Source organism: Colobus angolensis, unplaced genomic scaffold (genome assembly GCF_000951035.1).
Source record: "Colobus angolensis palliatus isolate OR3802 unplaced genomic scaffold, Cang.pa_1.0 Scaffold38, whole genome shotgun sequence".
Lineage (NCBI taxonomy): Eukaryota > Metazoa > Chordata > Mammalia > Primates > Cercopithecidae > Colobus > Colobus angolensis.
This window is the reverse complement of record NW_012117154.1, coordinates 458682-473063: the sequence shown is the minus strand read 5'-3', so window position 1 is coordinate 473063 and position 14382 is coordinate 458682. Positions and strand designations below refer to the sequence as shown.

The 14382-nt window shown below is 45.3% G+C and overlaps 1 protein-coding gene across 1 annotated transcript in view; it reads left to right on the top strand.

Moving 5' to 3' along the window:
• The first annotated feature begins 2856 nt into the window (after positions 1 to 2856).
• HLCS (holocarboxylase synthetase (biotin-(proprionyl-CoA-carboxylase (ATP-hydrolysing)) ligase)) overlaps positions 2857 to 14382 on the top strand; it is a 222047-nt gene continuing 210521 nt past the window's right edge. Inside the window, exon 1 of the mRNA XM_011953994.1 lies at positions 2857 to 2993. The gene's annotated coding sequence lies outside the window, so the exon portion shown is untranslated. The remainder of the gene's footprint in view (positions 2994 to 14382) is intronic.

The window sequence follows — 14382 nt, the reverse complement described above, 5'->3', positions numbered from 1 at the left end:
ACATAACTAGTACCACCTCCGCATAACTGACACTACCCAGACAAAAGGGGAAGACGTTCATTCATTACATACAATGTATGGCTTGGAGCGGTGAGAATTAACCTGATTGAGAAAGATGACTCAGTAAAATGGGAAAAAATTGAGGGGTGAGCTTTTTGTAGCAGTTTCCAAATGGGATCAATTACTTTTAGGATTTAGGTCAGAATAGAAATTTTGGACACATAAAAACGTTGAGATGGGAATGTCTGATTTTCTTGGACAGTTTTGGTTTTGAACATTTTCATGTCTCTGCTGGTCTTCTGTTAACAACGCTAACCATAGCTAGTGGTTTTCAGCCCTTGCCTACCTGTGCACGCTGGAGTAGGAGTGGCTGGTGCTTTCAGGGATTCTGCAACTCTGCTTTCTCACTCTGCACAGTAAGCTTTGCCTACAGATTTGGTTAGATATCGCTGCGTCATTTCCTGGTTTTCTGGACTAGATGGGACTGCCATGCTCTGCGTCCCTGTCGCCTTTAAATCACAGTTCCTATTGTAGTTCGTATCTTTTTCCTATTAGGAAATTAGCCTGTTTAGCAAAGCAGCTTGACCTGAAATAGTAAATTTAATGGTTGTTGGGTTTAAGCTGTGATGTTTAAGGTCTGCAGGTGGAAAGCTTGACCATTTATTTGTGGTTGGCTGCTGTTATTTTGAGATTTAAAATATGATCAGGTGGATGATTTGGTGGATACCTCAGTCTACTTGGGTCTACTTTGATGGATACCTCAGTCTACTTGGGCTGAAATAAGGACACACCTGACTCTCATGCCCATATATTGAGATGGATCTCATTCTGTCTCAGGCTGGAGTGCAGTGGTGCGATCTCGGCTCACAGCAATCTCCACCTCCCAAGTTCAAGTGATTCTCCTCTTTTGGCATCCTGAGCAGCTGGGATTACAGGCATGAGCCACCATGCCTGGCTAATTTTTGTATTTTTAGTAGAGACAGGGTTTCACCAAAGTGATGGCCAGGCTGGTTTTGAACTCCTGACCTCAGGTGATCTGCCCACCTTGGCCTCCCAAAGTGCTGGGATTACAGGTGTGAGCCACCAAGCCTGGCCTGTTCTCATATGTTATACATTTAAAATCAAATGCATCAATACTGAATGTGTATGTTTATAATGGAATGCGCTACAATCAATTGGTAGGTTTAACCAAAGATAGTTTATACAAATTGGCAATGTCAAGCTTTTTGACTGTTTAATATATGTTTAATATACATATTCTATGCTTGGATAAAGTGAACATGGTTTTTTTTTTTGAGATGGAGTTTTGCTCTTGTTGCCCAGGTTAGTGTGCAATGGCGCGATCTCGGCTCACCGCACCTCTGCCTCCCGGGTTGAAGTGATTCTCCTGCCTCAGCCTACCGAGTAGCTGGGATTACAGGCATGCACCACCATGCCTGGCTAATTTTGTATTTTTAGTAGAGATGGGGTTTCTTCATGTTGGTTGGTCTCCAATTCCCAACCTCAGGTGCCTCAGCCTTTCAAGGTTCTGGGATTATAGACTTGAGCCACTGCGCCCGGCCTAAGTGGACATACTTTTTAACCACTATATTGATAATTATGTTTACTGAGGGAGGGGCAAATTCTTCCCTAAATTTTCATTCATTTAGTTCAACAGCTTTTTATCAAGCAGATTTGAACTGATATGCAGCACAGTGGAGCCTGCTTAGTTACCTTTGTTCTGGGTGAATGGTGAAAGCCCCTTGCGTGCCCAGCTTAGATTTCATCTTTTTCTCCTCTGGCTATGCCCTGTATGTCAAAGCCTTTTAAAATCAATTTGCTGTTTTTCTTAGAGAGATTTCAGGAAAGAAAACAAGAGATAACTGGGTATATCTGATTTGCTAACCAATCTTGATTCTAATCTTCTTTTTTAAAAACTACAATCACTCCTGACTGGAGTTTACATTCCATTAAAGTATGTCTGATTGCATCTCTGCATATGGTAAATGCCTTTCCCTGAAATAGCTTTTCTCCCTGGATTTGACTGCTGTGTGAGCATCCAGAGACTTGCACACTTCCCAGATCTCAGGGAGAGGAGCAGGGTTGATTTCACTATAAGGAAGGCGTAAAGAAAAACTGCCTTATGCCCGTGCTGTGATGGCTGTAGGGAATGAAGGAATAGCCCTTTGGGCTTCTGTGAGTAAGGAGCTTTTGTTGGTGGGTACGTACCTCTAGGCCTCCTGATCTTTTTTTTTTTTTTGAGATAGGGTCTCACTCTGTCACCCAAGGCTGGAGTGTAGTGGCATGATCTCAGCTCACTGCAACCTTGGGCTCCCAGGCTCAAGTGATCCTCCCACCTCAGCTTCCTGAGTAGCTGGGACTACAGGCCCCCATGCCCAACTCATTTTTTTGGTATGTTTTTGTAGAGATAAGGTTTCACCATGTTGGCCAGGCTGGTCTTGAACTCCTGGGCTCAAGCGATCCGCCCACCTTAGCCTCCCAAAGTGCTAGCATTACAGGTGTGAGCCACTGTGCTTGCCAGCCTCCTCATCTTTAAATGTACTTCCCAGTTAGCTATTATGTGCTAAGCAGTGAGGAATGGTGGGGATAAGCCCCGTTTCAGAATTCATTGCTTGAGAACAATTGTCTAGAGATGTTAAAGCTGTCCTGAGTCATAGATGGGCTTTTGCAGGTGCTTAAATAGTCACAGCTAAACAAGAAACACAGGGTTCCTGTGGCCTACAGAGGAGCATCAGATAAGCTTATTTAGATGTTACCTGGAATTATAGGGGAGGGTGTGTTTCAGAGGGGGTTGACATTTATGGCAGTTGTGGTGTGAAGTGACAATCTCGTTATGTTTCTTTCCCTCTCTACAGTCCATTGAAGACTTGAACAAGTGGGCTCTATTTCTTGTGTCTCCTTTTATACTTGAAGCAGAACACATAGCATTTGTGACGGAGAGCATTTGGGTACAAAGTGAGAATTTACAGAGATCATCCTCTTCCTCAGGAACTGTGAGTACCATGTTTACTTGTGTCCCATAAGGAACTGATGTGTCTTAGTCAAAACCAAATTTGCTTTTATTTTTTGTTTTTTATTTTTTCTGAGACAGAGTCTTGCTGTCACCCAGGCTGGAGTGCAGTGGTGTGATCTCGGCTCACTGGGACCTCCACCTCCTGGGTTCAAGTGATTCTTATGCCTCAGCCCCCGGCGTAGCTAGAACTACAGGTGTGCGCCACCACACCGGGCTAATTTTTGTATTTTTAGTAGAGACGGGGTTTTGCCATGTTGGCTAGGCTGGTCTTGAACTCCTGACCTCAAGTGATCCACCTACCTCGGCCTCCCAAAGTGCTGGGATTACAGACATGAGCCACCACGTCCGGCCTCAAATTTGTGTTTTTATGAGTGCTCTTTCCTAGCCTTTGTGACCCCCTTTCTCTTTGGATATTTTGGGTTAACTATGTTAGTAAAATTATTTTCACCTGTTTCTTTTTATGTTTTTAATGTGGCTGCTAGAAAATTTTATTGTTCTTATTATTTTTCAGACAGGGTCTTACTGTGTCACCTAGGCTAGAGTACAGTGGCCATCACAGCTCACTGTAGCCTCAAACTTAGAGCTCAAGGGATCCTGCCTCCGTGGCCTCCCAAAATACTTGGATTAAAGATGTTAGCCTCCATGTCTGGTCACTGCTAGGAAAGTTAAAACCGTGTGTGTGGCTTATATTTGTGGCTCATGTTATATTTTTATTCAGCAGCACTCTCTCTCAGGTCATCTCATCCATTCCTACAACATCTTGTTTCCTAAATCAACCTGAGTGGCTGGGGTATATCACCACCTACGTCCTAAACGTCTTTCCCTGAGTATTCTGAAAATACTTCAGCCTCAGCCACATGTCCAAAATGAGTTGTGTTTGTATTTTTCTGCTTAAAAAAGAGAAAATCTCAAATTAACACACCAGGCTGCTTTTCCTCGCACCTCCTCCTCACTTCTGTGAAGTTACTAATTCCAACAGCACTTCCTAAATTGTCGGCTCTGCTCCTTCATCTCCACTGCTCCTCTTTGCATCCTCATGTGCACTGTCTTTTGTGTGAGCTGTGAAAATAGCCTGTCCCATGTCCCTTCCTTGGGCATTCCTCTTGATGGCCAGTTAGTCGTTCTGGACCCACATCCAGTTGGGACACTGTTGCATAAGCTTTTGGTGGATGTCATCCCTCTAGGTGCAGTCCGTGTCCTGAGGCTCATGGAGGTCTGACTCCAACCCACCCTTGCAGCTTCCTTCCCCTGACTTGTGGGTCCTCACCCGCCATTGTTCCCTGCCATGTAGATAATCCAGTGGGGATTTTGCTGATGCTAGCCATGTTTACTGGATTCCCATTTCATGAAGATTATCTGTAAGATGCTGTATTGAGATGAGAGAAGAGGACAAAGGGGGAAGTAAACAAGAAATAATTGACTGGGATTCAGGGTGAACCAAAATAACTGGAGGCAGGTGCAGATAGTATAGGATAGCGAGAGACTTTCTGGTGGGGGCCCCGGAGCGGGCAGAGCATCAGGCAGACGGGCCTGGAGCAGTGCAGTGTGTTAAGACAGTACGCTCTCTCCTGGAGGTTTGTAATGTTTCTTTTAGCCCTGTAGACACTTATGGTGGTAATAAGCCATTTATTGAGCCCTTGCTAGGTATTTTATAAACATTACCCCGATGTCACGGGATCCTTGGGGTGTTGCTTCACCAGACAGAAACCTCTGTGGCTAGCGGCGCCTTCTGCCTGAGTATTGCTTGTGCCCACTGGGCTTATTCCACCCACTTGGCCTGGTAGGCTGCTCTCAGCTCATTCTACCAGCTCAGATCGCACACCTGTCAGGGGCAAGCCAGGTGCAGAGTGGCAAGGCGTGTGTGGGTGAGCAAGTGCAGGGTCTGGGGGTGGGGGGCTCCATGCAAGACTGGGGCTGGACCAGGTGTACTGAATGAGGCTTTCACTGAGGGCACCCGCGTCTGGACAAGGGGAACATGGTGGCACCTGGAAGCATGGAGATGCTGGGAACCGCAGAGCCCCAAACAGGGTGTTTACAGCCTTGGATTGGGGAGCCCCTAGATCTTGGCTTCTCGAAGGGTCACAGTTCTTCTCTCCTTGTTGCCTGCAATGTAGTCAGCACGGGGACATGTTTCAGCCCTGGTTTGTCTTACAGCTTTTAGTACTGCCATTTGGTGGGTCCTGAGTTATTGTCCTGCATCCAGGAAGAATGAGGTACGTGGAGGGTGAGCAACTGGAAGGTGAGCAAGGCAGAGAGGAGCTTCATTGAGTGGCAGAACAGCTCTCAGAAGACCTGAAATGGGTATCTCCTTTCTGCAGCTGGTAGTCCCAGTGTCTGTGTGAATCTGGTTGGGTCTGAGGTTTTCATGGGCTCAGAAGGGAGGAAGTGCGTGCTCATTGGTCCATGGGCAGCCATGGGCGGGCCAGAAAAAGCACCATCCCTTCTCACTCTGGGCCACAGGCTTCACCCGGAACTAACAGCCAGGTCCCCAAGGTTTTGGGCTGGTCTTGGCTTGAAGGTGGGGCATCGCCAGGGACCCGACCCTTTCTACCTATCAGCCTGTCTGCCTTCTGCTGTCAGTCATGTCGTCCAAGGCGCCCAGGCTGTTTGTGCTGAGGGGTGCCTGCAGGCCTGCAACCAGCCGTCCTCAGCTCCTCCTCGGCCTCCCTCCCATCCTCGTAGTCAAGAGGATTAGTCCAGAGTGGCTCCCAAAGTCTAGAGGGGGCTGAGGTGGCAGGGGGCTGGTGTGTCAGCGCCATCCTGAGCGGCACTCACCTGGCCGGGTTGGGATAGCGCCCAGGCTCAGCTTCAGTTTTGCTCCAGAATCAGAGCGGGCACAGGGAGCAGGGAGAGGCCAGGCAGCGGAATCAGGCACTTAAAAGCCTGTGGGGAAGAGGGGCTTCTGGGGCCCCTGAGAGCACAGGGATGCCCAGGTCCGCAGCTGCGGCTGGGAGGCTGCAGCTATGCCCAGGAGCACTGGGCTCCCGCCCCACCAACTCAGAACCGGGAAGGGCTCCTGCCTGCTCCAAGCTTCACTTGGTTCCACAGAGCGCGTATTCCTGGCCATGCCTGCCCTGCTCCAGACTGCCTGCTGCTGCCATCACTAATACTTACGGCTTTACAAAGTTTTATTATTATTATTGCCATTTTGAAGATAAGAAAACTTAGGTTATAAGATTAAATGACATTCCTAAAGTGATAGGAATATCATTGCTAAGTGATAGACAAGGTTTTCTTTCTTTTCTTTCTTTTTTTTTTTTTTGGAGACGGAGTCTTGCTGTGTCGCCCAGGCTGGAGTGCAGTGGTGCACTCTCAGCTCACTGCAACTTCCACCTCCCGGATTCAAGCAATTCTCCTGCCTCACCCTCCCAAGTAGCTGGGACTATAGGCACATGCTGCCACGCCCGGCTAATTGTGTTTTAGCAGAGACCGGGTTTCACCGTGTTGCGCAGGCAGGTCTCGAACTCCTGAGCTCAGGCAATCTGCCTTCCTCGGCTTCCCAAAGTGCTAGGATTACTGGCCTAGACAAGATTTTAACCAGTTGCTAAGTGAGAGATAAGATTTTAACCAATGCCTCTGCCCTTTCTAGTAACTAGAGGAACGAATGAATGGTTTTAAAGAGATCTAGATCATTGAGATTCTGAAATAAATAAAGCTTTTATGAATCTAGGTCCAATCAAACAGTACTTGTGTCTCGTATGTTTGGTAGAAGGAGACCAGCTGTTGATGTGACGGTTTTGGTGAACTTGGGGCTAATTTTCTTTCTTTTTTTTTTTTTTTTTGAGACGAAGTCTTGCTCAGTCACCCAGACTGAAGTGCAGAGGCGTGATATCAGCTCACTGTAAACTCTGCCTTCCAGGTTCACGCCATTCTCCTGCCTCAGCCTCCTGAGTAGCTGGGACTACAGGCGCCCGCCACCACGCCTGGCTAATTGTTTATATTTTTAGTAGAGATGGGATTTCACTATGTTAGTCAGGATGGTCTTGATTTCCTGACCTCATGATCCGCCCACCTCGGCCTCCCAAAATACTGGGATTACAGGTGTGAGCCACCATGTCTGGCCAACTCAGGGCTAATTTTCATATGCAGAAAAGATGATTCATAAACTTCATTTTTATTTTAAAAATGATTTTCAATTTATTGAAAATATAAATTAAATAATCAAGTAGGTCAAATCATATGAAATTGCTGATATCTGGCTTTTCTTTTTGAACTACGAAGAGTCCTTGTCATGTGGTAACTGCATTAGACGGTTCTTGCATTGCTATAAAGAAGTACCTGGAGCTGGATAATTTATAAAGAAGAGGGATCTGCAAGCCATACAGGAAGTGTGGTGCCAGCATGTGCTTCTGGTGAGGGCCTTGAGGAACTTATAGTCACGGCAGAAAGCGACAGAGGTGCAGGTGTATCACATGGCGAGAATGGGAATGAGAGTGAACTGAGCTGGGGAAGGTGGTGAGAGTGAACTGAGCTGGGGGAGGTGCCACACACTTTTAAACAATCAGGTCTTGTGAGAACTCACTCACTGTGGGGAGGACAGCACCACACTATTCATGAGGAATCTGCTCCCGTGACGCAAGCACCTCCCACTAGGCCCCACCTCAACCACTGGGGATTACATTTCAGCATGAGGTTCAGAGGGCACAAACTTCCAGATTTTATCAGTAACCAATTCCTTGGCCTTTTTTTTGAGACGAAGTCTGGCTCTGTTGCCCAGGCTGGACTGCAGTGGTGCAATCTTGGCTTACTGCAACCTCTGCTTCCTGGGTTCAAGTGATTCTCCTGCCTCAGCTTCCCAAGTAGCTGGAATTACAGGCACCTACCACCACGCCTGGCTAATTTTTTATATTTTTAGTAGAGACGGGGTTTTACCATGTTGGCCAGGGTGGTCTTGAACTCCTGACCTCAGGTAATCCACCCACCTTGGCCTCCCAGTGCTGGGATTACAGCCTTGAGCCACCACTCCCAGCTCCTTGGACATTTATTTGTTTATTTATTTATGAGAGGGAGTCTTGCTCTGTTGCCCAGGCTAGAGTGCAGTGGCACGATCTCAGCTCACTACAAGCCCTGCCTCCCGGGTTCATGCCATTCTCTTGCCTCAGCCTCCTGAGTAGCTGGGACTACAGGTGCCCACCACCATGCCCAGCTAATTTTTTTTGTATGTTTAGTAGAGACGGATTTTCACCTTGTTAGCCAGGATAGTCTCCATCTCCTGACCTCGTGATCCGCTCGCCTCAGCCTCCCAAAGTGCTGGTATTACAGGTGTGAGCCACTGCGCCTAGCCTACAAACTCAAATGTCTTAAAAGATTTCATTTCATTTTAGGACTCTAGGTGCATAGAATTGGGTTAACCATACTCCTTGTTCCAAATGTACTCTCATCGTTGGTTTATGCATGGCTCTCATTCACCTGTGGATTTGAAGTAATATAATAAATGCCCATGAACTCACTGCTAGAACTACAAGTGCCTCCCCACCCCCTGGGTCCATCTACTTGCTCCTACTCCTTCCTCATGGGTCCCTCCCCTCCTCCCAGTTTCTTTTTAGATTTTTAAGTTGTCTGGATTAACAGACACCACGTTTTTGAACACTTACGTAACTCTTATACATTATAGTTATGTGTTGCTTCACGACAGATACACATTGTGAGAAATGCATCCTCAGGTGATTTCATCATGCAAACATCATAGAGTGTGCTTACACAAATCTAGATGCTGTAGCCCACTTCACACCTGGGATTTACGGGGTAGCCTATTGCTCCTAAGCTGTAAACCTGTACAGCATGTTACTGCACTGGATACTGTACGCAGCTGTAACACAGTGGTAAGTATTTGTGTATCTAAACACAGAAAAGGCACAGTAAAGATACAGTATAACAAATAACAGTACACCTGTCTAGGGCACTTGCCATGAATGGAGCTTACAGGACTGAAAATGGCTCAGGGAGTCCGTTTGTGAGTAGCGTGTGAACGTGAAAGTGTGGGACACAACAGTCACTACTTTAGACTTAAAAAACACTGTGCACTTGGGCTACACTGAATTTATAACAGCCTCCTTCTTTGGTAATAAATTAATCTTAGCTTACTATCACATTTTTACTTTATAAACTTGATTGTATAAAATTTTTGATTCTTTTGTAATAACACAGCTTAAAACACAAACACATTGTACAGCTGTAAAAATTTTTATATCCTTATTCTAAAAGCGTTTTTCTAAGATTTTATATTTTTTAAAAAATTTGGTTTTTAAAATTTTGTTTTTATATATCTCTACAAATTTGTGAACATACAAATTGCTGTGTTTCCTAGGCTGATCTCCAACTCCTGGCTTCAAGCAGTCCTCCCACCTCAGCATCCCCCAAGCACTGGGATTATAGACGTGAGTCACCACGCCCAGCCTGTTTCTTACTCTGTAAACTTTTTTTGTTAAAAACGAACACACAAACACACACATTAGCCTAGGCTACCCAGGATCAGGATCGTCAGTATCACTGACTTTAACTGCACATGTATCCTCCTAGAAGGTCTTCATGGGCAGTAACATGCATGGAATGGTGAACTCCTGTGATAACAATGCCTTCCCCCCAGTAGTTCCTGAAGGACCTGCCTCAGGCTGTTACTGTTTTGTTGTTGTTTTTTTTGAGACAGAATCTCACTCTGTTGTCCAGGCTAGAGTTCAAGTGTGATCTTGGCTCCCTGCAACCTCTGGCCCCCAGGTTCCAGCAATTCTGCCTCAGCCTCCCAAGTAGCTGGGATTACAGGTGCCTGCCACCGCACCTGGCTACTTTTTGTATTTTTAGCAGAGATGAGGTTTCACATGTTGGCCAGACTGGTCTCAAACCCCTGACCTCAAGTGATCCACCTGCCTCGGCCTCCCAAAGTACTGGGATTACAGGCATGAGCCACCATACCCAGCCATTTTTTTTTTTTTTTTTTTTTTTTTACTAAGTAGAAGGAGTCCACTCTAAAATAATAGAAAACGTAGCAAACACATAAACCAGTAACAGTTGTTTATTATCAGGTACTGTGTGCTGTATGTAATTGTCTGTGCCATACATTTTATTTTATTTTATTTTAGAGACAGAATCTAGCTTTGGTGCCAGGCTGGAGTGCAGTGGTGTGATCTCAGCTCACTGCAACCTCTGCCTCCTGGGTTCAAGCAATTCTCCTGCCTCAGCCTTCCTAGTAGCTGGGACTGCAGGCGCACACCACCATACCCAGCTAATTTTTGTATTAGGCGGGGTTTCACCAGGTTGGTTAGGATGGTCTCGATCTCTTGACCTCAAGGGATCTACTTGCCTCGGCCTCCCAAAGTGCTGGGATTACAGGCATGAGCCACCGTGCCCCGGCCTTGTCTATGCTATACTTTTATATGACCAGCAGCCCACTAGGTTTGTGTACACCAGCATCACCAGAAATACGTGAGTACTGTGCTGTAGTACAATGTCATTAGACCATAGGAATTTTTTTACCTTCGTTGTAATCTTATGGGATAGCCATCATATATGTGGTCCATCGTTGGGCGAGACATTATGTGGTGTATGACTGTACTAAATTTACAAATACGGTAAGCTTGAAGTTGTCTTATATATCCTAATATATATAAATTTAGCAAGATTTCAATTAAAGCCAAGGCCAGACTTTCCAAAATATTGCAATTACATAAAATGTTAAATATGTACGGGTTCCTTTTTAACATAAAATATGACTGCTGTGCTTTTAATTTCCTAAATTGTTAATTATATGTCTTTATGGGGCTAAAAGATGTACAGCATCTTAAGGAACTATATTATATATTATATAGGATACAGGCTAAGCTGTATAACAATGGGACCCAGAGCTACAGGGGCTCAAACAAGCTAGAAGTTAAATTTCTCTCTCTGGGCAGTGGTTTTGCTTTGGAAGTCCATCCAGGGACCCATTTTATTCCTCATCTTCTTCCTTGGTTCTTTCTGCCATCTTCCCTCCTCTATCCTAGGTAGTGGTTCTCTCTTGCTAGAGTCTGGCTCCCCTGGTATTCCACCACCGTCAGCTTCATCCACATTCTAGCCTTCAGAATGGGGGAAGAGAGCAGGTTGGAAGACAACCAGTTTCCTCTTTAAAACTGCAATCTATCTGGGCGTGGTGGCTCCTGCCTGTGGTCCCAGCTACTTAAGAGGCTGGGGTGGGAGGATCACTTGAGACCAGAAGTTTGAGGTTGCTGTGAGCTTTGATTGCCACTGTACTAGAGTAAAACCTCATCTCTAAAAAATTAATAAATTAAAAAAATACATTTGTGATCCAGAAATTGCACATGGTGACTTCTGCTCCCATTCCATTGTCCAGAACTTAGTCACATAGCTCCCTTGGTCACTGAGGTGTAGGGTAGGCTGAGAAATGCATTCCCTAGCTGGACAGTCATGGATTCAGCAGAAACCGGGAGTTCTGTTCCTGTAAGGGAGAAAGAAAGGCTAGATTTGGGGAGATAATTAGCATCTCTGCCACAGCTATCTCAGTACTGACTTTCCAAGGAAGGTTTAATTAAGACCTTGCCGAATGGTAGTTACTTAGTTCTTTTTTTTTTTTTTTTTTTTTGAGACGGAGTCTCGCTCTGTCACTCAAGCTGGAGTGCAGTGGCCGGATCTCAGCTCACTGCAAGTTCCGCCTCCCAGGTTCACGCCATTCTCCTGCCTCAGCCTCCCAAGTAGCTGGGACTACAGGCGCCCGCCACCTCACCCGGCTAGTTTTTTGTATTTTTTAGTAGAGACGGGGTTTCACCGTGTTAGCCAGGATGGTCTCGATCTCCTGACCTTGTGATCCGCCCGTCTCGGCCTCCCAAAGTGCTGGGATTACAGGCTTGAGCCACCGCGCCCGGCCTTTTTTTTTTTTTTATTTTAGATGGAGTCTCTCTCTGTTGCCAGGCTGGAGAGCAGTGGCTCAATCTTGGCTCACTGCAACCTCTGACTTCCTGGTTCAAGCCATTCTCCTGCCTCAGCCTCCCGAGTAGCTGGAATTACAGGCACACGCCACCACGACCAGCTAATTTTTGTATTTTTAGTAGAGACGGAGTTTCACCATGTTGGTCAGGATGGTCTTGATCTCCTGACCTCATGATCTGACCGCTTCGGCCTCCCAAAGTGCTGGGATTACAGGCGTGAGCCACCGTGCCCGGCCGTGGTTACTTAATTCTTAATTTTCTAGGGTAGAAGAATGCCTTCCCAATGAGGAGGATTGCCACAGTCCAGTTAGCTAATTTCACTTGTGATCAGAGACATCAGTGGGTCTTGCAACCAGGAGCTAGAGACGTCCAGAGCCATTCATGTTGACCACTCTGGCTGTTACCCTGAGCTCCATTTTATAAATCAGGATTCAAAACTTAAAAAGGGATTGATCTCATAGCTCACTGTCTTCTAACCAAGTCAACAGTTCCCCTTCAGGTTGATTGCTTGATGGGATTTTGCATTTTGAGGGACTCTTATGAACCTGTGCATGTATGTTTCACCTAACTTCACAGCCCCATTTGAATTTTACAGGGTCCTAAGATATTAAATAGAAAAATATATTATGTAAGAAAGACATTTGAATTTGATGGGATCTTACATTTTTTCACATCTTTAAGACTATACAACTCTTAAAGATATTTAAAATATCATTTTTAATTTTGGATATTTCAAATGGCTTTGATCTGTGGTCATTCTATAGTTTCCTAACAACAGATAAATGGATCTTAAAATTCAGTTTTAAAAAATGTGGCATTCACATATTCGTATTTTCGCTTATTCATTCATGAACATATTTATTGAACATCTATGTTTCACTTACTTTGCTTGATGCAGTAATACCAAGAAGCGATGGCAGATTCAGCTCAGTTTTCCGTATTTTCTGCACTTACATTAGCAATCACATTTAGTAAGAATTGTTGACCCAAAGAACTTAATACAATTCTTTTTTTCCACAGGAAATTTGCTTACGTTCCTTGTGCTCGATCAAGGCATTCATTGAAGGTTTATTGATTGCCTGTTACATGCCAGATTGTGTGCTAGGTAGGGCTGGAGGCATGAGTCACATGGAGAGGAAAGATTCATTCAGAGATGACATTCCCTGTTTGTAAGGGAGCAGGGAGCTAAGTAAATGAACAATTAAAGGTCACCATGTTAAGTACGATAGAAGGCATGGATAGGGATTATCAGGGGACCTACCTAGATTGGGTGAGGTCAGGAAGGACTTTCCAGGGCAGGTGATGTCTGAGGTTTAAGGTGAAAATAGGAATCAGGTGAAAGGAGGAAAGGACTTCCCAGGTAGAACAGCATGTACAGATGTACAGAAAGCATTTGCACCTGGCCACTGCACACAGCTCAGTACATTTGGAGTCTGCATTCACCTGAGTTGGCGAATGGCCCTAGATAAGACCAGAGGGGAAAGCAGGGGGTGGAATGTTGTGTGGGAAATTACCTTGGTGCGGTGGTATCTTCCAAGAACATGGCCAAGCAGGCTATTCCAGCAGTCACAGAATAGAGAGGCTCATAGGCTGAGTTAAGATGCTTGAATCACGTTGTTTATTACATCAATTCAAAACATGCAGCAAGAAACGGGGAGAGATCTGGGATCGGTTAACACTTAGGATCAGGTGCCTATGGAATGGAAGGAGCACAGTCTGAATCCTGGGCCATGTGATGTTCATACTTGAAGTCCTGTCTACCTCTGCTTCATCAGCCTTCCCTGCCAATGGTGTCAGTACAAGGACTAGAGCTGAAGTTATACGAGGGCCCAGAAGGTAAAAGGTGCCTGTAGCCAGCACACAGTTGCTTTGTTAGAGACACTTGGATATATACGTCTGCAATAGCTGTGGCTTACCAGAGACCTGCTGAGATGATGTGTGTGTTTTTTAATCTGTGTTTCTAGACAGTATATAAATGGAGTCAAAATGGGTGGCCAAATTAAGGATGACATAACCGTCAAGTGGCATAGTTTGTGCCTTACTGATATTTAAGATTTGATAAGATTGGCCCTGGTCAGCCTGGGCAGCACAGCAAGATGCTGTCTCCACAAGAAATTAAAAAAAAAAAAAAGTAGCCAGGCATGATAACGTATGCCTTTGATCCCATCTATTGGGAGGCTGAGGTGGGAGGATTGCTTGAGCCCAGGAGGTTGAGACTGCAATGAGCCCCGATTGCACTATTGAACTCTAGGCTGGGTGACACAGCTGTGAGACCCTGTCTCTCTCTCTAAAAAAAAAAAGGCTGGGATATGGGTAAATGGGGACATATTACTTCATTATCTCAATTTATGCCTATGTATAGCTTTTGAATCTTTGTAGTAAAAGAAAATAATTTGGCTTCCTATATTACTTTTACTTTTCCTCCTAATTTAAATAACAAACATATAAAAAGTT